Here is a 25,590-nt window from a genome sequence, read left to right as displayed (position 1 = left end):
TTAGGCATAGTGAAAATGCAATGAGCATTGCACTAAGTGTACACACATGCACATTTTACTCCTCTACCTGTTTGCATAATGTTAAGCAGTATGCAAACAAGAGGCACATTGCTAACGTCCACTCTTCTTATTATGTAATGTGCATGTCTTACTGCAGCCCACTCCTCTCAGTACTCCAGGCCATGATTTCACAATTGCTATGGGCAATCTATAACTATTATCTGCATATTTCCTTTTTCTGCAGTTTTGCACTTCATGCAATATATTTAAGCATTATTAAAACTGTTTCCAGCAGACGATGCATCACGCAAATATGTACTAAACATATTAATAGAATAACAAAATGCCAGCAATAACAACCATGCATCTATTCCATCTGTATTTTCCAGAAAAGGCAAGCCACAGATAATTCCACAACTGAACGATATACAAAGCGACTCGGAAGACTCAAAATAAACCAAGTTTAATTCGGAGTGCACTCAGTCAATGGTAGGGGACTCACAGCAATTTCTGAATTAATTTTTTACGTTTTGTAAAAATAATAGGAATCGAGCCCAGGGGGCTATACTTGTCACATTAGATATACAATCACTATTCACTGTAATTCCCAATACAGTGGGTATTGATTCTGTTAGATGTTTTTTGAACAGACATAGTACTTACAATGAATCTTTGATTAGTTTGATTAGTCAGTTTTTAAAACTAGTGCTGGAGAATAATGTGTTTTCATTTGATGAGTTCATATTTCTCCAGCATGATGGCGTAGCTATGGGCACTCCATGTGCCAATAGCTATGCCAACATGGTATTAGCCTTGTGGGAGGAGGATTGTCTTTACAAGATGGATTTATATATGAGACATGTCTGCTTTTATAAACGTTTTGTGGATGATGTGTTCCTCCTTTGGGATGATACAGTTGAAACATTATATATGTTTGTTGATCAGTTGAATAGGACCACTGGGTATTTGAGGTTCACCTTGTCAGCCTCATATGAACAGGCTAGTTTTTTAGATATTTTCTGTTGAGAAATTGGATGATGGCAATTTTGTTACAGGTGTATACAGGAAGGACTGTTATAAGAACACCCTGTTACACAGAAGAAGTATGCATCCCAAGTATGTATTTCAGAATGTAGTAAAAGGTCAGGCCATGCGGACATCTAGGCTTAATAGTACCAACATAGGCTTTAATCGAGAATTAGAGGGCCTGAAATCTAGGCTTTCAGACAGGGGATATACCCAATCTGATATTGCTACTGGTATGCAGGATATATATTCATTGAGAGAAAACAGGGCTAAGCCCTATTTTTCACATAAACTTGGGAATGATCTTCATATAAGAGCTCACACTGACAATAGGTTAAGCATACCCATATATTTCACCAGAGATAGAAATAATATTTATAATATTTTCCAAAAGCTTTGGGGTATTCTTCTCACAGACCCTACAATAGCTAGTATGGTGGGAGATAAACCTAGTTTTAGGTATAAGAATAGGAGAAACATTAAGAGGTTGCTTTGTTATACAGATACAAATAAAAATGAACCAGAAGTGAAGGGGACATACCCATGTGGTAAATGCAATTTTTGCAATTACATTGATAGTTCTAACTGTTTTATTCATCCAGATACAGGCAAGCAGTATAGTTTCAACTGTAATGCCAGTTGTGATACTCAACATGTTGTTTATCTTGCTAAATGTGTACAATGTTTTTCATTTTATATAGGAAAAACAGATAGGCAACTTAAGAATAGGATTAGAGAACATCTCTATAATATTAGAACTGGCCTACAAACTAATGCTCTAGCAAAACATGTGATGTCCACTGGTCCTGCACATTGTTTTGAATTTATGGCAATAGATGTAATTTTACCTAGCCCCAGGGGAGGAAACATTAAAATGGTAACTGAAGAGTGTGAAATGAAATGGATAATTCGCCTCAGAGCGGATGCAGGAAAAGGCCTAAATGATAGATTGTCTATTAAACCTTCCCTACGCATTAAAAGTCTTAGTGTAAGGTGAGGTTAGTTATATTTTTGTATAAAGAGAATTTTAATAATATATTTGACATCATACTTATGTATGTTATATAGTATTTGATTTATGTCTATGTTGTTTTATCTTGTTGTTTGGGTCTAGTTAGATCTCTAGTATAGGTTAGAAATGAAGTTTTTGTAATAATAATTTTTTACATATATATCTCTTATATGAAGTTTGAAAGTATTAATATGTTTTTTTAGTTTCAGATTTTTTAGTTTCAGATTTTTTAGTTTCAGATTTTTTGTTGTTTTTCTGTTTCTAGTATATGTCAGAATGAGAAAAATTTTTAGTAATATCTTTCTATATGTGTAGATTTTCTGTATGAAGTCTGAAAGTGTCAGTATGCTTTCTCAGCCTCAGACTTCTTGTTGTTTTTTATTTTTAAGTTTTGAATATTTATGTATATATGTGGACCACTATCTATGTGCTGTGAGCTCTGAGATTAGTGTATTAGATCACATGAAGCTATTATATTGATAATTGCCTCAGATATTTGTTGAAAGTGATATTGAACGTAGGTAAATGTTGTACACCTTTGGTTGCAATTGTGCAATAGGGATACTAGGTATGTTTATGGAATACCACCATTTGGTTACATTGGTAGACTTGTTATGCTTCTTGGTCTACTGCATTATGCAGAGTTGTTGGTTTTAGCGTGTTTTGATGCGCTTGTTCTGTATAAGTGCTGACGTTGCGTTAGGGTTACGTACAGCGTAGACCTTTGAGAAGCTTTGACTAGAGTACTATTAGATGTTTACGCATGCGCGAATTCAGGACTCACTGTTTTAATATCTGATATACGTGTATGTTTGGTATCAGGAACTTGGTTTCCTGGTTTAATTTTTAATCCTTATTACAAGCATTTGATGTGAGGATATGATGACTTGGATGATTTATACTATTTGGTAAGCGCAATGTTAATTTCAAAGTAATTTTTAAAGTATGTTGTGAGTTATTTTCTGTCGCCAGTTTGACGACGAGAATCTAAGACAGAAAGTATCAGTGAACGCTTATGTTTTTACTGTGCTTGGTGTTGGATAAGCATGTATATGCTAATGGTTTATGGTCAAGCAGGTTATTTTAGGAGATGCTTATGAAGAGGTAATGTGAAGCATAGTATTTTATGTTTCTATAGAAATAGATTTAGTTTATGACTGTCCTTTTGGTAGTACATATAGTCACTATGGAGGTTCTATAAATGTTTTATAAACAGCTTACAAGTGTTGCACGATCTTTAGAATTCATTTGTATTAAAATACATTTCAGGTTCATTACAGAAGTTTAATATGAAGGTTTTATAAATGTTTTATAAACAGCTTATAAGTGTTGCACGGTTTTTAGAATTTATTTGTATTAAAACACATTTCAGGTACATTACAGAAGTTTAATATGTGCCACAATTGATGTAAAATGTGTTTATGTGGGAGTTCAATCAAGTGAAAGGTGTACATTTTATAATTGTTTATGTTAGTAACTATTTGTTACTAAGGAAATGATGTCACAATAGGAATGTGTTTTGATTGGTGTTTAAGATTTTAAACTAATGGTATCTGCTCAGTCTATTATGGTCTGATGAAGCTGTTGTGAAAGCGCTTACCATTGACTGAGTGCACTCCGAATTAAACTTGGTTTATTTTATTTTCGAGTCTTCCGAGTCGCTTTGTATATCGTTCAGTTGTGGAATTATCTGTGGCTTGCCTTTTCTGGAAAATACAGATGGAATAGATGCATGGTTGCTATTGCTGGCATTTTGTTATTCTATTACTTATTGTTGGTGCTTTATCCAGCGTAGCATTTGCCTACAGAGGTGTGGTTGCCTTTTTGTTGACTGGTTTACTAAACATATTAAGATGAAAACATTATGGGACATAGTGTCACAGTCTGTACAAAACACAGTACAGCAAAAACACCTCCAAAACTTCAACTTACATCAGGATTAGAACCCAAAACACTATCAAAGCTTCATCAAGCAGTGTGGCTGCCTTAGTCCTTTTGGCCACAGAAGCTGCTTTTTAAACTGGGGTAATTCCTCACACAACCACCTTCATAAAAACTGTACACTGCTATCAAACCATGCACAGTATATTGTACAAGTACTTCTATGACTTACATTTGGACACAGACCAGTTAATAAACACAGCTCCTGTCAAACATATAATTATAACTATACATCTCTCTGTCTTACAATCCTGTGTTTGTGTTTGGGGGGGACCACATTTACTGTTACGATGCAAAGTAACATGAACTCAGAAATGCAATGGAGTGGAGTCAATTCTTAACTTCTCCTTGCATTATGTAAGAGTATTCAGCTTTTGTTGGACTCTGAGTGTTTTATCCCTGATGCATAACAATTCCATATGGTAACATTGTAGTAATATAAGTGTGTGTACTTTCATGTTAACTTAAGTTATCTACAAAAGCACCACTATATATTTGTACACTGTAACAAGGTAAGACATATACAAGGATATGTCATAATAGTGTTCAACGCTACTGTCTAGGTTCAGGCCTTACCTTGCAAATGTGACAGCTGACACAGCATTAATTTAGGCCTGACTCTGTCTGATGCAAGCAGTATACAGCCAATACATGTATAGATAAACATTGCATGACTTGCCTAACATAGGATCATAAGATCATAGGAGGTTACTAGGTTCTTGGCCCTGAGGACCTTATAAGCCTAGCCAAGAGTTTAGCCTATGTTTAGACAAATCAGCACGCAATGCCCCTGTCCAGCAGGACATGGGTGGAATCTCAGGGGTACATTTTCTGTTTCCCATCCAGTTATCCAGGTTGTGCTTAAAAAGGGGTAAAGACACACTCTACTTGATGTGGAGATGGAGTCTATTACATAGATGGGGAAGTCTCTGGGACACAAATCTGTCACACCAGCAAGTCTTGTTGATGTCACAGACCAGGTTGAGGCCACAAGTGTGGGTTACTTGAGTGGAGCTTGACTTGTGAATATGCAGCAGTCCCATCAAAGTGAGGTCCGTGATTGCCTTGTATGCCAGATGGAGGTCACCTCTGAGGAGTCTGTATGAAACTGAGTAGAGGGATTGTAATGTCTGTATCTGAGCTGGAGGAGGATGTTAGATCCTAGGTGGTCAGTGACTGTGCTATGCATTGCCTCTTAGCCAAAGCAAGGGCATAATGAGCATGTCTACATCTACCTACAGGGGCTGCAGCTGGGGGTTCCTCTTCTGAGTCCTCCTGTGACTGCAGCTGTGTTGACCTAGGCATTGGTGGAGGAATGTGTGCCCGTTCCCCTTGGTGATCCTGCTGCAGCTGTTTCCACATGATCAGGTTGTGCAGCATAGCACACACTGTGAACATTTGTGTACATGTGCTTGGGGTATACTGCAAGGCTCCACTGGATATAGCTAGACACCAGAACCGTGACTTCAGCAGCCCAAACACATTCTACGATGTTCCTAGTTTGTGAAAAACAAGAAAAATGGCTCAGGAAAAATGCCAACATCCACAAACAAGTATTTAATAAAATCAATGTCCTTTAAAAAACAATGTTGTAATGGAAAAAAAGTCCAAAATAAGCCAAAAAACAAAAATCAACACATTCAAGTGTAAAGCGCTTTTCGTCTGTTAATATAAACAGACTTCTTCAGACAAATGCACTCTGTAAGTCAAAGGGAATTTAAATGCAGCACAAGTAGTCACATGACAGATAACTCTTTCAGAGTCAGAGCAGTGCTGACTTGCTTTTCACCTTTTAAAGAGAAAGACAATATGCAAAAATCAAGAAATCCTAACAACAAGTAATTTGAGTTAAACACAATGGTTCAATGTGTTTCATGCATTGCATTCTAGTTATTTTACACTCTACTTCTCAAAAGCGAGAAGTATATATGTGTGTTACTACAAACCAGGATGTTATATCAACGAGCATTAACATGTAAAAACATACAAATGCTAATGTTGAATGTGTTGTCAGTGCCTGTGTGTGAAGTACTGAACAGGGCTACAGTTATGTCCCAGATGTATAAGTCTAAATATTGAGAGGGTACCCATACGTGTAACGCTATCGCACTACATGCCCCCCCAAACAACAACAATGTATTAAACCGTGTGTACGGTGTGTGTTTAATAACCTGTCCTGTCAGAACAGGGTTAGACACTTGTTAAAACAATGTCATTAAATACTAAACAAACTACCTTAAAATGTACTAAAACACAACAAGTAATGGACACCTATCTTCTGGTTGGTCAAATGCAAAGTATGCGCATTGGAGGACTGTGTGCATTAAGTTTAAATTTGTACACCTAACGTAACCAATTCTTAAGTTTAAGTATACAGCCGAGCGAATAAACTTCATTCAATCCTGGTGGGCGACATGCATCCAAACGTAACTGCCATAAAAGTTCTATCTTTTCTAAATTTAGTGAACTGGAGCCACCTCTAAGCATAGTATGAATTAAATCGTCCTGATCTTGTATTTGCTCAATAAGTTTAAATTTAAACGAGTGGTTTGTTTTTTCCATACAGTGCTTTGCTAGTGCATTCTCTTGTTTGTGTCTACTGATTGCATATGTGTGATCATAGATTCTGTCATGAAGCCTTCTGTCGGTTTTCCCGACATAGAAGGCTGAATAAATGTGCAAATGGCAGCTGACACAGCACGCTTACTGCCTCCGCTCTCAGCCAACAGCTTAAACCAAGCAACACTCAAATAGTTCCAAAAAGTGAATTAAACACAAAACTTCATTTAATAACAAAGGTTTAGCGCTTTCACTTGCAAAAGGCAAGCTTCATCTGTGAAGCTTGCCTTTTGCAAGTGAAAGCGCTAAACCTTTGTTATTAAATGAAGTTTTGTGTTCAATTCACTTTTTGGAACTATTTGAGTGTTGCTTGGTTTAAGCTGTTGGCTGAGAGCGGAGGCAGTAAGCGTGTTGTGTCAGCTGCCATTTGCACATTTATTCAGTTATTCACAGCTCGCATTTGTTACGACATAGAAGGCTGGGCATAGTTGACATAAAGCCAGGTAGACTACACCTTTAGAGTTACAATTGAATTTGTTTCTCAAAACATAATTTCTATCTCTGATAACAAACCTGCTGCCTATGTCTATATACTTACAATAATTACACATCTCACAACAGAACATACCTGCTATTCTGCATGTGTTGTTGTGTCGACCTTCTATGATGTTTTTTATATTTTTACCATGCCTGTAAGTGACAACCGGTGATGGTCCTAACTTTTGGGTGATGTCTCTATCAGTTGTGAGCAAGTGCCAATTTCTTTTCAATATGTCCACCACTTCTCTTGCTCTTATATTGAAAGTGAAAACAAAACCTAATGTTTCCATTGGTTGTTTATGTTGAACTTCTACTCTCAAGTGTGTTATAGTTAGAGGTGTTTGTGTGGTTAGTCTGTTCAGCGACAGTTGTGTCAAGATCTAGATTTGACTCCCTTGGTACTAGTGGGATGTCCTTGTTCAAAATTGGTTTGTATAGTCCTTTTTCTCTTTTAACTTGGACTTCCATTATTATGCTGTTGATTAATTCAGTGGGGTAACCCCTGTGTGAAAACATATCATACAGGTTTTCACATTCCACTAAAAAATCATTTTGCATGGTGGTCATTCTTACAGCCCGTACAACTTGTCCTTTAATAACGGACTTTTTCTGGTGCAAAGGGTGGGAACTGTTGAAATGCAAGAGTGAGTTAGAGTATGTACTCTTTCTATAAATTTTAGCTGTATAGTGTTGACCCAATATGTTTTTTGATAAGAGTACATCAAGATAACTAATACTCAACTCTTGGTAAACACTGGCGAATTTTAAAAAATCAGTAGTGTTGTTAAAATATTCAACCAGTTCTTTTGCTAAAGTACTGCCACCTGAAATTATAATGAAAACATTGTCCAAGTACTGGGTATAAAAGGAAATACTATTCTTCAAATTTGTGTTTTCAAGTACAAATTTATGGTCCCAATGGGCCATAACTAAGTTGGCAAAACTGCCTCCATTTTGTAAGTAAATGTTGTTGTTAAAAGCAAAGAAATTATATTCCAAAACTATACCCAAAAGTTATTCAATCAATCTTTGCTCAGAGTCACTTGCTTCTCTTAAACTGATGAATCCACAGTTCCAGGGCATAACCCACATTCCCCAGTAAATGGCCCTGTATGATGTCTCCCCTAACAAACATCTGGTACTGCTGTGATGTGTGCCATATATGGGAGTCGTGATAGTTGCCAGGGTTGCCAGCACACATGTTCAAGGTAATTCCATGGGCATTGCACATGACTTGGCAGTTGAGGTAGTGGTATTCCATGCAGTTAATATAGTCAAGCCTGCTCACCAGGTGGTGCCTTGATGTGTGTATGAGTGCAATCTATGGTACCCAGTACTCCAGAGTAGTGTGCTACACAGTAGAAGTGTTGCATATTGCTGGTCATTTCCTCAACAGTGAGGGGAAAATCTATGTGTTTACTGGCATGTATAAGCATAACATCCAGGAACTGGTGGAGTATCCTGGATACAGATGTCTGTGACACCCCCATCATGTCCCCAGTTTGCCTTTGAAAGCATCTGTATCTAATATTTTAAGGGATACACATCGTTTCCACTTGGACAGGTTAGCCTCAGTTGGCTCTTGCTCTGAGTTGAGGCTGGCTGAGCTCACAGACTTCTTGCAATGTTTTGTGTCCACACTGAAGCGCTCTACAATCCCCAGGTCATGTAGCACCTGTCAGGTCACCCTAGGCCTGAACACTCTTCTCCTTCTTGGCCTAGGCCTATTTTCATCAGAACCAGCAGCAATGACTTCAGCCTTGAGCACATGCAGATGTAGAATAGCTGCAGCAGCCCTTAGCATTATGTCATTTAAAAGTTCAAAGTCTCTTCTCCAATGTTGTTGAAGTATCGAGGGTAAACCAGACTGTGGTCTTATGCATACTTTATACATTTCTTGATTAGGACCACCATCTGGTATTGGATCTTTAAATGACATTCACCTGCTTAGGGTATAATAGACAGGATTTAAAACTCCTGCTGCAATTTGCAGTGATGCACTCTGTACACCAATGTGTAGCACAGAGCAGCTATGTATACTGACAGCAAATTGTGTAAAACATTTAATAACATCCTCCCTACTAACATGATACATAATGAATATGCTAATTACAACTAACTGCATTTCATTTCTATGATCTACAGTGCCAGCACAGTATCTGCACCCTAGCCCAACATGTAACAGTCATTGTCACAAGACTAGAGGGGATTAGTTGAGTGCAACCCCACTTAATGGGTCTGTGGGATGCTCAGAATTATCATCCATGGAAAACACACACCGTCTAGAAGCTTACACAGAGTGCACATCCCTACATGGTCCCTCCTTTTTTGTGTTTCAACAAATCCACTCATTTGTTACATAATTTACATAATAACCATGCTGACAGCCTGGAAACTATACAGATAGTAGCCCTGTAAGTTGAGCAACAGCATGGGTGCACAGATTTAAAGATATATTGCAGGGTATTACTGTAATTGTTGTGAAAATATATCATACCAAACGTTTTAATTACATTTGTATTATTCTTTTTAAAATGTTTTGTGCATAGCAGAGCATTGTGCAAATTTGTGCTAAAATAAAAATTATAATATTTATAGTGATTTCACATGGGTTCCTATCACATAGTCAAACTATTACAAGTTCAAATCTCATATGGTCGAGGCCATAAGTTCGAATTTGTAAAAGTTTGAGCGTTTGAATGGAAATCTCCATAAGCGGAGGTTTCCATTTTGTTCAATGGGGTGCAGTCTCGAAGTTGGTATATTTAAGTAGCGGGGGGGTGAGGGGTGCAGGAGGGCTTTCCCCCCTGCTTAAAACAGTTTATTTTGTTTTCCATTTTTTTTTTTAATCCATAGTCAAAGTTTTGTAACTTCGAACATAATGGTTCGAACATTACGTGTTCGAAGTTATAAGACTTCAACTATGTGATATAGACCCATTTCACACATATTCCTGATCCTTTTGGACATCCTCAGCCAGTAAATACCTGTTTTTACCTTTTTATGGGCAATCTGTCCATATTTCAGGACTTAAGCATGCCATTGCTTCAGTGTAGGTTCCTGTACACGGAAGATTTTTCTGCACTAACAACACGGACACGGAACCTACACAGTTGTGTGCAGGGGTGTTGGATTGCTGCACTATATTGGTTTGCTTCATTAGCATAAATTCAACTACTTATGCCGAAATTTGCATGCCACCAAACTTTCCGTTAGTGCACAAATGTGTGTGCTTGCATGCTCCTACATGGAATTTACTGAATCTAAAACCCACTGCACCCATGTTTGCATTGCACCATGATGTGAAACATGGGGAAAATAACCATGTAAGCTTTACAGAATTTGCACCTAAATCTTTTACATCAGTCAGTACTCCTAAGATCTTCAATATTAGGCAATTACATGCAATAAAGAAGGGGTAATTTATATAACAGGTTGAACATGTGGAGTATTCTATCTAGGGCAACATTCTAGGGCATTTAAAGATAGGATAGCAGTTCATTTAAGTGACATCAATTGTAAGCACCCTAGAAGTGCACTATATAAGCATAAACTTGAACATGCTTTTGCACATTTTATTTTTACTGAGTTAGATTCTTTAAAGGTAAGGGTATATCCAATTTATTTAAACATCAGATATTGAATCAGAAGAAGAGATTATAGATTATCAATCAAGGTGTTATATGTATGAGTATTGGTAGGGGACGTATTACAATTTAATATAGACTATGTATGTATACATATGTATATGCAATTTTTGGAACAATGTATATTCAAATTTGTACGCATTTGATGTGGGGTAAGTTGTGTGTATATTAGTTTATTATGTGATGAATTGATTCATGAATACCAATTTACCGGATTGCTTTAAAAATGTTAAACAGTCAGTTCTTTGCATTTGAGTAGCCTGGTTAATCAGAGGTGCTGTTGCTTTAATTCAAGATGATTTAAGTCTGAAAGGTGATGTGTTTCTGTATAGCATTGATGATGCCAGAGGGCAAAACTGGTTTGCTTTGCTTGGCTGGTTACTTTCAACATGATATCACTTGGAATTAAAAATGGTGACGTGGATGTAAAATGTCTGCTGGCTTGTTTATTTGGATCATAAGTGGATATATTGGCATATATATTTTTGGACTAATTTTTGTACTGGACTGATTGTGGTGAGTGTATATATATATATATATATATATATATATATATATATATATATATATATATATATATATATAAGCTACAAAATCCTGAAAGCCCAAAATCCCAAAGCCCAAAATCCTGAGACCAAAATCCTGAAAGTTCAAAATGCTGAAAACATACAGAAACATATTACCCTTCGAGTATACCACCCCCCATGTGTGGGCTGCGCCCTCCACATCCCCTGCTACTTAAATATATCAGCTCCGAGATTACACTTCACTACACTGAGTGCAATCTCTGAGTTGATATATTTAAGTAGCAGGGGGTGTGGGGTGGGTGCTGCCCCTCACATGGGGAGGTGCAGGGGGGCTTGCCCCCCCACTTATACTTGGAGAAGAGTAATATGGTTTGTTTTTTTTTTTGTTTCTGTATGTACTTATGCTGAAATATAGTAAGTGTTGGTATCCTGTGTGTTTTCAGTATTATGAGTTTCAGTATTTTGAGTTTTCAGTATTTTGAACTTTTGAGATTTTAGGCTTCAGGATTTTGGGCTTTCAGGATTTTGTAGCGCTTATGTATGTATATATATATATATATATATATATATATATATAATGTATGTGTGTTTGTACATATATACAGATACATGCTGCTAATCACAGTAGTCCCCACAGCAGCAGAAAACAAAAGCATTAAAGCCCCTACACAATAAACTGAATGCCATATCAACATGAATGTTTCTTATACAGTTAATAAAGGCATACTTAAAGAAGCACTGCAATAATGCTCTTAATAAAGCATTGCCACAATATAAAAAAGGAACGATTTCTTTTTCAAAACAATCAAAAACATGAAAGCACTTAGCAAAGAAAAATCAATAATCAAATAAAGACACCATTTTCTAAATACACTTATGCCTTCCAGGGTGGGCATCAGACTCCTCTCCCTACAGGCCCAGGGACATGAATGACATCTGTCCATCAATGTTATTTTCAATATTTCCTGAGATTTAAACTCTGTGGTTTACTGTAAATATATATTCATTATTTTAGGTTCATAGATTCATAGGTAGGTACTAGGCTATTGGCCCTAGGGCCTATATAAGCCTAGCCGAAAAGGTACCCTGGCTTTCACCACTTAAGAAAATTATTTTCCTATGCCCTGTTGAGCAGAGCCACAGAAGTGATCTCTGGGATGAATTTCCTATTTCCCATTCAATCATCAAGATTTTTCTTGAAGAGTGCTAATGAGGAGCTTTGTTTGATATAGATAGGTAGTTTGTTCCAGAGTATGGGAAGTCTCTGGGACAGGAATCTATCCCTACAGCATGTTCTGTTTATTGTGGTGACAAGATTTAGGTCCCTAGAGCGTGTAGCTTGGAGGGATTGGGATTTCTTTAAGAGGAGCATGTCCAATAGCTCCGGGTTTGACATAGCTTTGTATGTTAGGCAGAGATTGCATCTGAGTAGGCGATATGCGATGGAGTAAAACTGGAGTTTTATTGAGATGGTCTGCATAGGGCATCTGTTTGAGACTGGTAATCCTCTTTGTGAGGTATTGCTGTGGCCTTTCCAGTTTTTGTAAATGTCTTATGAGGTACATACCAAAAGGGGAGTTGTACTCTATAATGGGTCTAATGAGTGACAAGTAGAGGGGAACAATTACCTCTTTTTTTCTGGATGAGAAATGTTTTGTGATGAGGTGTGCCACTTAGAAGGATTTCCTGACTACTGTGGTGATGTGATAATCAAAGGAGAGACTACTGTCCACCTGTGTCCCAAGGTCTCCTATCACACTTTCAGTGTTAGGTAGACTACCACCTATGTGGTAGTTCATGGGTACAGAGTTTTTACCAAAGGGGGTGACAATGCACTTTTTGGCATTGAGATTGAGGCCGTGGCTTTGACACCAGGCATCTGTCTCATTGAGGCCCTTTTGCAGGATGTCCACATCGTTAGGAATTTCAGTTATGGCTCCTAGTTTGCAGTCATCTGCAAACTTCATTAGCCAAAGACCTTCTGTGTTAGCCTGTACTTCAGAGAAGTATATACCAAACAGGAGAGGATCCAGGACTGAACCCTGTGGTACTCCACTTGTCACTGGTCTGAAGTTGGATTTGGAGTCTGCTACTTTCACAGTGTGGATTCTGTCAATGAGCCAGTTGGCAACCCATCTTGTGACATAGGGATTTATACCTAGTTTAGTGAGTTAATATATAATTTCAGAGTGGGGGATGGTGTCAAAAACCTTGGCGAGATCTAGATAGGCTGTGTGAACCACCTTACCCTCATCTACGGCTTTGGTGACTGCTTCAAAGAAGTCTATCAAGTTTAGCAATCATGATCTGCATTGTACAAACCTGGACTGGGTGGGATCCAGAGTTTGGAGATTACCAATGTCTTTCTTTATAAGTTCCATGATGATACATTCCATGGTCTTGCAGACCAGGCTCATTAGACTAATGGGGTGGTAGTTCCCTGGGTCTCTGGTGGCTCCCCCTTTGTGCAGTGGGATAACCATCACTGTGTGCCATTCAGTGGGCACAAAGCCTGAGCATGATACTTAGGTGGGGTGCCAGTTCATTCTGTAGTTCATTCAGAACGCAGCCTGGGATGTTGTCAGGTCCCATGGATGCTGTGTTCTTGGCTTTGGCGAGTGTGTTTTTTATCTGTGCAGCCATGATTACAGGAACTTTACATTCTTCCAGTATAGATATGATGCTTTAGGGGATGAGGGGGGGGGTAAAGTTAGCACTGAAACTATCTGCCAGAATGTTGGCAATATCAGTTGGCTCTGTATATTTAGTGTCATTGTGCTGTAACCCAGAGCAGATCTGAGTGTTGCCATTGAGATTCTTTTTTTTTAAACAGCTTTATTGAGATAAATATTGTCAAATAAACATATACTAGAGATATGTACATTTCTCAAAATGAGTGACATAAAATGAGAAAATTAAACAAAGATTTTAAACTATATACAATGACATTCTCCACAAGAATCAAATATTAATAAACAAGTGCATTAAAATAAGAAGATTATAAAAGAATTTGCATTACTTGTTCAATAAATCATATACTTTTTCCACATATTAGATGAATTAGTATTCCTAGAAGATATTGCAGTATTGGTCAAAATTTCTAAGTTACAGACTTCAAGAAGTAAATTTTTGAATTCAATTATTGAGGGTGAAGTATGAGACTTCCAATTTCTTGTAATGATTTTTCTGGCAATGGATAGAATTGACCAAATCTGAGGATGATTATATTCTTTGATACAATTAGGAACAGGTGTGTTAAATATAACTAGTGCTTTAGAAAGATAAAAATTATCTGTAAAAATAGCTTGTAAAAAGGAATATTTCCAAAATTTATTTAATTCAATACAATCAAACGTCATGTGTGCCCAGTCTGCATTAACAACTTTGTTACATCTCCAACAATTGGTATCTTTTTTATTAAATTTACTTAAAGAAAATGGGGTAATAAGACCTATGCAAATACCTCCATGTAAAAAATGTCCATTTAAGTGATGAAATGGTTACACTTGCTGACTGTAAGATATTTATTTTGTCAGAATCTGTAGGGGGATAATTATTAATTAAAGTAAAATAGTTCCAATAACTTTCTGCAGGGTTATCTAAATCAAATTTGATTGCTTTATATAAATGAGATAACATATTTTTAGATGTGGAATTATGTTGTAAAGCTATTATCATAAATTGAAATAATTGAAGCATTGTAGTTTTTGTTGTTAAAGACATATAAACCATTTTGTTTAGAACATATTTCCTAGCTTCTTGTAAATCTAACCAAGAGAAAGAATTGTATTCATATTGATTTTTTAATATGTTTATAGTTTTCAAATCATTCTTAGTCATCAATTGAAACCAAAATATTAGGTTTTTCTGTTGAAAAGAAAGCATTTTATTATAATCAGATGAAAAGATGATACCTTGTGTGAAAGCTATACAAAAAAGAATACATATCCACTCTTTATAAATATTAAATTTATAAATATAATTTCTAAAGGATTTCAGAAGAAGATTTATATAATTGGAGTTAATTTTTTGAGAGGAATAAGATAAGAAATATTATTTTGCAACCCAAATGAAAGATTTACTTAGTATAGTTAACTTCTGAAGTTTGTTGTTATTTATAGAATTACTAATTAAGATTTCTAGGGTATTTTTCCAGTTTGCTGTATAATTATTATCTATAAGTTGGTAAATAGTTTTGGCCATTGAGGAAACATAATAGATTTCCAAATTAGGCATAGCTACACCACCTTTTTCCCAGATTTTCATATGATTAGATAGAGCTATCCTGGGTTCAATCTGGGACCATAAAAATTGTGCATCAAGGAATTAAATTTTGTAATAACCTGATTAGGAGGAGATAATAAGATGGATTGTATAATATATAAAATTTTAGGTAATAAAATCATCTTTATTATTAAAAGTTTTTCATCCATGGAGAAATTAATTTTATTCCATTTTTAATAAGATTTTCTATTGTGAATAAACTGTTATTATAGTTTATTTTAATGATATCTTTTATGTTTTTGTAATTATAATACCTAAATAAAGCAGTTCATCAGATTTTGCCAGATATTTACTATAAGCCACTTGTATTTCAAAGTTTTTATGACCAGTTAATAAGATTTGAGTTTTATTATTGTTGAACTATAAACCAGATTTCTTTTGAAAAAGTTCAATATTACTAAAGAGAGCATGAACAGATGAATCATTATCAGCAAGTGTAATAAGAATGTCATCTGTGAGCACTTGTATTTTGGAAGATTTATTGGAATTTAATTTAAATCCTTGAATATTTTCATTATCTCTTATCAGATTGGCCCATGGTTCCATAATAAGGGTAAATAATAAGGGAGATAAGGGGCAACCTTGCATTGTTCCTTTAATAATAGGGATTTTTGTGAAATATTAGTACCTATTTTAATATATGATTGACTATCCTGATATAATTGAATGATATGATTTATAAAGCTCTTTGAAAAGTTTAATTCTTCCAGTAATATAAATAAATAGTCCCAATTAACTGAATCAAATGCACAATTTATATCTAAACTAATTAGTGTTAGATTATTATTTAAATATTTGACTGATTCTATTAGAGCTAATGTTCTTTTAATGTTATCATAAGTATGTCTATTAATTATTAATCCTGTTTGGTCATCTTCAACTAAGATTGGTACAAATTGTTTTAGTCTATCTGCAAATATTGACGTAAGCATTTTGTAATCAATATTTAGCAAAGAAATAGATCTATAGGATAAACACTTAACTGGATCTTTGTTAGGTTTAATAATAGGAGAGATAAAAGTATACTTTCAAGAGGGGGGAATTAACTTATTATTTTGGGATAAAGTACATACTTTAAGAAATAATTTTATAGCATCTGTTGGTAAAAATTTATATATTTCTGGGATGATTCCATCATTTCCTGGGGCTTTATTGAATTTTAAATTTTTAATCTGGATTTTAATGCCTTTAAAGGAAATAGGTTTAATTATAAAAGTAGCGTGTTCATTTGTGAGTCTTTTTTAGTAAATCTATTAATATATTTTTTAAATTTCTTAATTAAGATCTATTATTTTTATTGTTGATTAATATTAATAAAAATTCTCTGAATTCAGCTAGAATATTTTGTATGTCTGAAACCATCTTTTTCTTTCTAGGGGAAAATGTCATTTATATGATCCATTTTATTTAGTCTTTTGGTTTTGTTAACTAATAAATTTAATGATTTGTGATTTGCGGAAAATTTTCAAAATTTATATTTCTCTAATATAATCATGTTTTTATGGTTTAGAATTTCAATATATTTATTATTCAAAGAATTTATTTCAATTTTCTTATCCTTATTATTTAAATCTGACCCTTGATTATGTTTCAATGAGTCTAACTTAATCTCTAATAACTGTTTATCCCAACTTTTCCTTTTTATATGATACCAGTTAATAATTCTCCCATATAAAAATCTTTTAGGGCATTCCACACAAACATTTCTGAGGAGTTATTATTATTATTTAGTTCTATAAAATTTAGTGTCTCCAAAGTTAAGAATTCTTCCAAATATTTCAATTTTGTGATATAAGCAGGTATTATTCTTATCTGTGTATTGTAATTTGAATTAACTGAAATTTCAAATATTATTGAATTATGGTCTGATATTGGGTAAGAAATAACATTGGTGTTGACCAGAGAGCCTAATAAATCATTAGAAAATAAGACTATCTATTTTTGAATAGGTGTTATGTCTATGAGAGAAAAAAAAGTATAGTTAAAGAATCAGAATCTGCAAAGAAATGAATATCTTTCAGATGATATGATTCTAGAAAATATTTTAATGATTTGGCTGCAGCTGTAATCCTTCTTTTATTTAAAGATGTTGATTCTTTATTATCCAAAATGCAATTAAAATCCCCCTCTATTAGTAAGGACCCCTTGGAATGTTGTACTATGAGATCCAGATGTTGTTTTACTGTATTGATACCTATTCCTGGTATCCAATATAAATCCACTAAAGTATAAATTTTCTTATTAAATTAAACCGTGACAAGACAAAGCATTCCTTTATTATCTTTATATGTATTGGTAATCTTTGAGCAAGGTAAAGTATTATTCCACATAATTGCTACTCCTCTTTTCTTCTGAAATTGTTCTGAACTAATTAATGTTGAATAAGATTTAATATCTAATCTAAGCATATCTTCTGATTTCAAAAGAGTTTCTTGTAAGGGATTTGTGTAATTTAAGATATTTGAATAAACCACCCCTCTTATTTGAGTTATTTAATCCATTAACATTAACATAAATGATCTTTAATGAAGTCATAAGAAGTCAAATTTGTGAAAAGGGTGTCTTTTGACCAAAACATATTGAATAGTTAAGTACTAAAGGAATATGAAGGAAAAGTTTAGATTGATTACACAGTAATAGATATTAAAAATATGAGTCTATTACTATAGTATTAATTTGTATTGTGAAGAATGTAAAAAAAAAACTGTAACAAACTTTTATTAGTCTCACTATGAATCTAGATATTGAAGACAAATAACCATAACATATGGTTGATATGACTGCAAATAACAAAGATAGTAAAGCAATTTATAAATATTATCTTTTCATATATAAGTAAAGAATTGATATATTATATATAACTAAATCATAAAAAACAAGTAAATTAATATTCTAAACTCTCATATTTTCTTAATATGATATTCTAAAGAAATAAAAGAATAAAGTATAATTAATGATCTACTAGTGAAGGTATGGATTATTCTCAGTTGTAATAACTTAAATATATTTACTTTAATTGTATTTATGTATTAATAAAGATTTTGTAATAATAAGTGTGGTGTTATTAAAAATTATTTCTACTTGATTGCACAAAATATAAGGAATAAATTAGTTTTCATCTATAACATAAATATTTTATTGACAATGTTGCTTAGACCAGTTCAAACCACCAATTCAATGTGCTTATTCTTTTCTCTATTTATTTTAGTCACATAATATTGTCTAGAGTTTGAATTTATAATCATCATTCTATTTAACTATGTTCATCCAGACCCTAGTAATGTTATCAAACATATTAAGTTGCTGTGAGAAAGTATTATTTTTCTGCTTATTAAAATAATTAGACAGTTAAATATGTATGCAAACCAGTCACAATAATTGACACTTACTTATCACCGCACCCACATTTCCCACTTGAGAAGCATCTCATTAAAAATCCATTCATCTGTCAACAAAATACTGAAACTATCTAGGCAAGAGAGTGTCATTAAACTAACATTTTTCTGGGACCATGAGAATTTCTGTACATATTATATTTGTAATTTTCTTCAAAATAGTTGGGTGTTTTAATGTTAGTGTCTTATTACAAATTTTCCCACGCAAATTTCTTTCCATCACTACAGCAAAGAACATTTGAGAATAAACAAATTGCACATATCTTCAGAGTAATAATGGCATGACCACTAAGCTGTATTTTTACTGGGAATTGTATTGAATGTGGCACAGAATTGCATCTCCTATTTATAATTGCTTACTCTTCACCTGTGTTTGCATATATAAAAAACACTTCAAAATGCCTCCTAAAAACTGTGCCTTTTCAAATGATCAGATTGTAACATTATTTGTGAGATTTTCAAGGTAAGAACTACCACCAACCTATGTAGAGAGGTCTGAATAATACTATACCTTTTTGGTACCCCTCCGTTAAACCCCCACCACTCAGCGGCTCCATCTGTACAAGCAATTAAATGTCTGCAAGATGGTAGGGAGTTAAAACTGAGAGGCAGCACAAGAATTGAGAAAAGTGTTTTGGACTTTTTTAGTTGAAAAATATCGTGAATAGTTAGAAACTTACTATTATCTAGTCTTTCTTGTGAGTCAGTTAAGAAACCAGTGAAACCTTATTGAAATGATTGGAGATATACCATGGGTAAATAATTTAGCTGCAAAAAGGAGAATAGGATGTGGCAATCTGTTAAATTGTAGAGTTGTTGAGATATTTGTTGAGATATTTGCTACTATTCTTCAATAATAAAGTCCATTAGGATGGCAAATACTAACTTTGGAAGCAGGGGAGCACATTATTTAAAACAGAATTGTGTCAGTATAAAAAGAAAAGACCTCCTGTACTTGGGTTTAATAGCCTCTCTGTTGATTAGAAAAGGATTAAAAGAGTCAGTGTGCTGTTTAGACTTGCCTTCATTACATTTAAGGCTATTATACAGTTTGTGAAGCAAAGTATTTTCCTTGTGTACAGTTATTTTAGAGAGTAATGGTTTGCACATATGAAGCGTAACAGATGTCTTCAAACGCCCAAGTAAGATAAGCGTTTAAACGCCTTTTAATATATACCTTCCATATATTTGTGCTGCACCTCTACTTCTGCACATACTTCATGGATCATGAAAAAATAAGCATGGCTGTGTTATTTGCAGTGATTGGTAGAATTCTGGAAAAGGGAGAACAATTCCGAAAACTCTGGCTAGACCCTTGTTGCCAATTCACCCTTTCCAATTTATGCATTCTATTTTTTTTATATAAATATGTGACACAGCAGTGTCACTCTCTTTATGAATATAAAGTAAGCTCCATTTAGAGCTACAGAGTTTACAAAATTCTAATGCGTTTAAATTACTTTACACTCTCCTGTGCCCCTGTTTCTTTGGTTACGTATAACTATGTAAATGACTCTTTTCCAGTTTTGGAATTTGCAGCTGTACTTAAAGCCGTGTGGTTTTGATACATGTACATCCAAGTTATTTGTAGTTTTGTGTCACATTTTAGCTCTGAACCTTAATCCTATTTTTTATGTTGAGAAGTAAAGTCATATATTATGCACAAGTTGCAAAAAGCAGACAAACGCGAAGCGGTAGGGGTCCAACGGAAAAGCACCACTTTTTCTACCCAAATACTAAATGATCACAACCCTATGCACTTCAGTATGAAGTAACATCTATTTTCTTATGAGTTACTGACTTCAATAACAAATACCAGTATCTAAAAAAGGCTGATGATAGCTGCCCACCACAGAAAAGTCAGAAGGCAAGCCGCTTATGCAGTTCCTTCCAAATGTGGTACGATAATATACAAGTAACCAATAAATTAATTACAGGTTATAATTATTCAACAAAGTTTGTTAGCATATGAGTAAATATATCACATCACCCATCAATAGCAACAATTTCTAATCTCTATTTTTTTTTCGCTTTTTTTCTTCCTTTTAAAGCATTTGAGTGTTCTGAAGTTTCTGACGCTTTATTTCTGGTATATGGATTTATGGTTTCCATGGCAAAAATCTAGATGTAACTCAAGGGAGAAGTCCATATTAAGAGACCGATCATGAAGTAGGTCTTGAGCTGAAGCTGAATAACTGTAGACTTTCAAATTTTCTGTGGGAAAAAATGAGTATGAGACACTTTAACTTTAGAGTAACTCGAGCCGCTGAAGTCATTCGCAGGTGGTGATACAACGATCTCTGAATGTACAGCAATCACAGAAGCCGCTGTGCAGTTCACAAACCAATCCAAACCACCTCTCTAAGCCAGAGGCCAATACTATGAAATAAAAAAACACCCCAGTTTCAACCTCGGAGAAACAGAGCAACACTACAACACACCAGCAAAAGACACAAATCAGCCAGAATTAAATAAATAAAATTAAAAAAAAAGCAAACATTCAAACAGGATAGGGAAACAACAGCAGCAGCAGTGTCAACCCCATATGACCAAACAACTCTATACATTTCCAACAGCAACTTTTGAGCCCACAACATTCCCGGACATTACCAACAGTAACCCCATAACACAAATTCAGTCTGGACATCGTCTATAGCAACATATCATATTTTATATTAGCTCTGGACACTACCAACAACATTTATGTTAAAAATAGCTCCGGATGCCAATAAGAGAATGTGTATGCAAAAAATAACTTATATATATATATATATATATATATATATATATATATATATATATATATATATATATATATACTAAAATCATGTCTATAGAAACTTCTGAAGACAATATAAACTGTCTCTAGCAATACAATACTAAACTAAATATAAGCACCAAATCATTGAGATATGTTATTAAAGAAGATATTTAGCCAAACAAAGTTGCAACCTATAGATATAACTGTACTTCAATACAAATAGCAACAAATAGACTACAATAATGACTCAGTTTAAACGGTAACCCATACCTATCAAAAATAAGAAACAACTCAATATATGCATAATAAGCATAAAAAAAAAAACAGTAAAGACTATTTTTAAAAAAGTATAATAAACAGTGGTAAAATCTTTCCTGTTTTTCCGGTTATCAATTTCCCTGACCTTATGGGTCATTAGTATGTTTAGAACAAACTAGATTTCCATTATGAATAGAAGCAAATAAGAGCAGTTTTTTATTTTCTTGGCTTCTTCTTATGCTCATGGGTTTTCCAGGTTTAATTTTTGGCTAATCTCTTCAAGTTAGCATTAGCCCAATCCATTTCTTCTATTTTGTCCAAAAGTTTGTTAGATTTAACAAAAATAAGAGCACTGTCCAGATCTTCAAATATTTTAGATGTCTCCTGGTAAAATATTTGTAGCCTTGTGGGAAACAACAAATGAGATTTTATTTGCTTTTTTTTAAGTTCTCTTATCAAGGGTAGGAAAACTTTTCTTTTTGCAATTACCACAGGAAAATAGTCATTATCAAAACAAACTAAATTATCTTTTATTTTAATTGGAGATTTTGCCCATGCTGTCTGTAAGACAATTTCCTTATCATCTCAAAATGAAAAACCTGAGGACACACCACGAGAAGTTCCAATACAGCTTTAATTCAGTAACACATAAAAAATATATAAAGATAAGCGCTTTCGCGTGCTGGAAATGCACGCTTCATCAGATCTGAGATCTGGAGATCTGATGAAGCGTGCATTTCCAGCACGCGAAAGCGCTTATCTTTATATATTTTTTATGTGTTACTGAATTAAAGCTGCATTGGAACTTCTCGTGGTGTGTCCTCAGGTTTTTCATTTTGAGATTTCTGGTTCTGCATTTTGCCAGAGGACACTTTGGAGAGCGGAGACATCATCTTGTGTTTTGTTTTAATTTCCTTATCATGTGAGGAAAGGAATTTTACAATCACAGATCTTGCAGAATTACTTTTTTTTATTTTTTGATGAAACCAAAGATCTGTGTGCTCTTTCAATACCATATGAAAGAGCCTCAGGTAATTCAAGTATTTCAGGTAGCCATAAAGACAAGAAGTTTTCCATACTATCTTCTTCTATTTTTTCTGGCAAGCCAAAGATTCTAATATTATTACGACGTGACCTGTTTTCTAGATCATCTATTTTAGACAAAATGTAAGTATTTTGCTTTAAAAGAAATTCAATATTATGCTCACCTTCCTGGAGCCTAGAATACATATAATTTAGGGTTGTTTCCATACCTGAAATCTGTTATTTCTGTTATTTTAAATCTTCATGTATAATGTTCATTTGTTTAGTACAGCTCTCCTTAAAACTACCCAATTTCAGGTCCATTTTATCTATTTTACTAGTTAGTTCTTGAATGTTAAGTAACAAAGATTGTAATTCCTTTTTGAAAGTTGTATCCTGGTGAGAAGGTTTGTTGAAGCTCATCTTGTTGACTGAAGTAGTTCAAAAGATCTCTGATGGTTTTTGACAGGAAAAAATAAAATAATCAAAAAGATTTTTTATACTATCCTTGTATAAGGTATAAAGTATCCTTTTATTAAAAAATATCCAGATTTCTGATTGATATATCTAGAAAATCCTGTCAGAGAAAATTGGAATAGACAGAGCTGAAGAGAAGTGCTGTTACTCTGAGTGCATCTTGGCTACGCCCCAACAGCCGTTGAGATTTTTAACACAGCTATATAATGTTTTGTGGTTTTCTTTAGAATCGGTGGTGATTTTCATGCTCTTTTATTATTATTAAAATATTTAAAACGTTTATTGTGGCCAGTCCCTTTTAGAAACTGTTTAACCTTTGAGAGTGCTTATATTTATTTGGTGACACAGTGTGGGCCATTCCTGAAGGCCTAGCTGTCTTGGTCAACTACTGCCATTTGTACTAGTATTAATATTACACAGTATAATTGGACACCCTGTGTTAAGGGATATAGAGTAGTTGATTGAGGAGTGTCTGGTGGCAGTAATAACTACATTATACTCTGGGCAGAAGGGGGCATAGCAGGTAAATCTATGCCAACCTTTCCCAGGTGTGTGTGTGTGTGTGTGTGTGTGTGTGTGTGTGTGTGTGTGTGTGTGTGTGTGTGTAAAAGTAAATTTTACAGCTCTCACTTTTAGCAGGGACACAAAGCACTGGGTTCACAGAGACGGTGCTGGAGGACTTGACTTGGACACTCCGGCTGAGGACCTATCACTACAGCTGTACCAGTGGTGAGTTTTATTGGGGACCTGGAGGGAGACAGATGGAGAGATCCAGACCCCAGACTGAGTGTATTCCCTGTGTTCTCCTAAGGGAAATTGTGCTTGAGGCAGAGAGGTCAGCATCTGGAAATACTGAGTGTATCTTTTTGTATTCCAAGTGCACATCTGTATCCAGTGTCAGTGGTGAGGATTCAGACTCCTTGATTACTGCCCAGAGTGGGGTCATCACATACTGGTTGGCAGTGGTGGGACCAGCACATATCACTTATTGGTGAACAGTGGTGTGGATACTGAATTTGTGTAGCCTATAAGCAGTGCTTACTAAAGAAGATGTTTGTATTCTCAAGCAGCCACAAGTAGAAATTCAGAGTTTCATATCACAATAATTTTATTTATTTACTTTTTATTAGCTTAGTTAGTCAGGGAGAGCAGGCAAGGATGTTAGCTGAGGATTATAGCAAGCTGACAAAGAACCAGTTGGATGACATGTGCCAAATCAAAGGACTGGTGCATGCCAACCTGACTAAAAGGGAAATGACTGCAGCTTTAATCACAGCTGCAGCACAGACCAGCAATGAGGAGGATAGCCAATCTGGCATTGGGGATGTACAGCTCTCAGAAACAGGACAGTTCACCTTTTCCTCAGAGGACTTAAAAACCCATCTGGAGTTAAAGAGGGTTGAACTGGAGGCCAAACGTTTGGAATTAGATCAGCAGAGAGAATGAGGCTTTTGGAGGCTGAAGAAGATGAAAAACTATGGCAGGCAAAACAGATGGAATTAGAGTCAGTAGAAAGAATGCAACATTTGGAAGCTGAAGAAAATGAGAAACAGAGGCAAAATGAAAAACAAATACTGACCTTTGCCAAGGTAATGGAGGGAATGGGGAACAGAGTAACTGAACCCCAGAAGCAACAAAGGTCAGTAAATGTATTCCTCAATTTACGGAGAGCGATAATTTTGATAGTTCTGATCATATATTTGAAAAAGTATGTAAAACGTATAATGTTCACCAAGGGCTCTGGGTATAGTTCCTGACCCCCTTACTCCATTGTAAAGCTGTAACTGCTGTTTCTAAATTGTCTGATACCAGTTGCTTAAAGTATGATGCACATAAAAATGTTTATTGAAATGTTTTAAGTTAACTCTGTGGTTCACTATAAATGTATATTCAGTATTTTCATGCTCTTTTATTATTTAGTATTAAAAATGTTTAAAACTTTTATTATGGGTGGTCCCTTTTAGAAAGTATTTAACCTTTGAGAGTGCTTATATTTATTTGTTGACACTGTGTAGCTACCTGAAGGCCAAGCTGTCTTGGTCATCTACTACCATTTGTATTAGTATTAATATTATACAGTGTAATTGGACACGCTTTGTTAAGGGACTTCGAATAGCTGATTATGGAGTGTCTAGTTGCA

This window comes from Protopterus annectens, chromosome 5.part0 (genome assembly GCF_019279795.1).
Source record: "Protopterus annectens isolate FY-2018-M chromosome 5.part0, PAN1.0, whole genome shotgun sequence".
Lineage (NCBI taxonomy): Eukaryota > Metazoa > Chordata > Ceratodontiformes > Protopteridae > Protopterus > Protopterus annectens.
The sequence above is the reverse complement of the archived record's forward strand: the minus strand, read 5'-3'. Positions refer to the sequence as shown.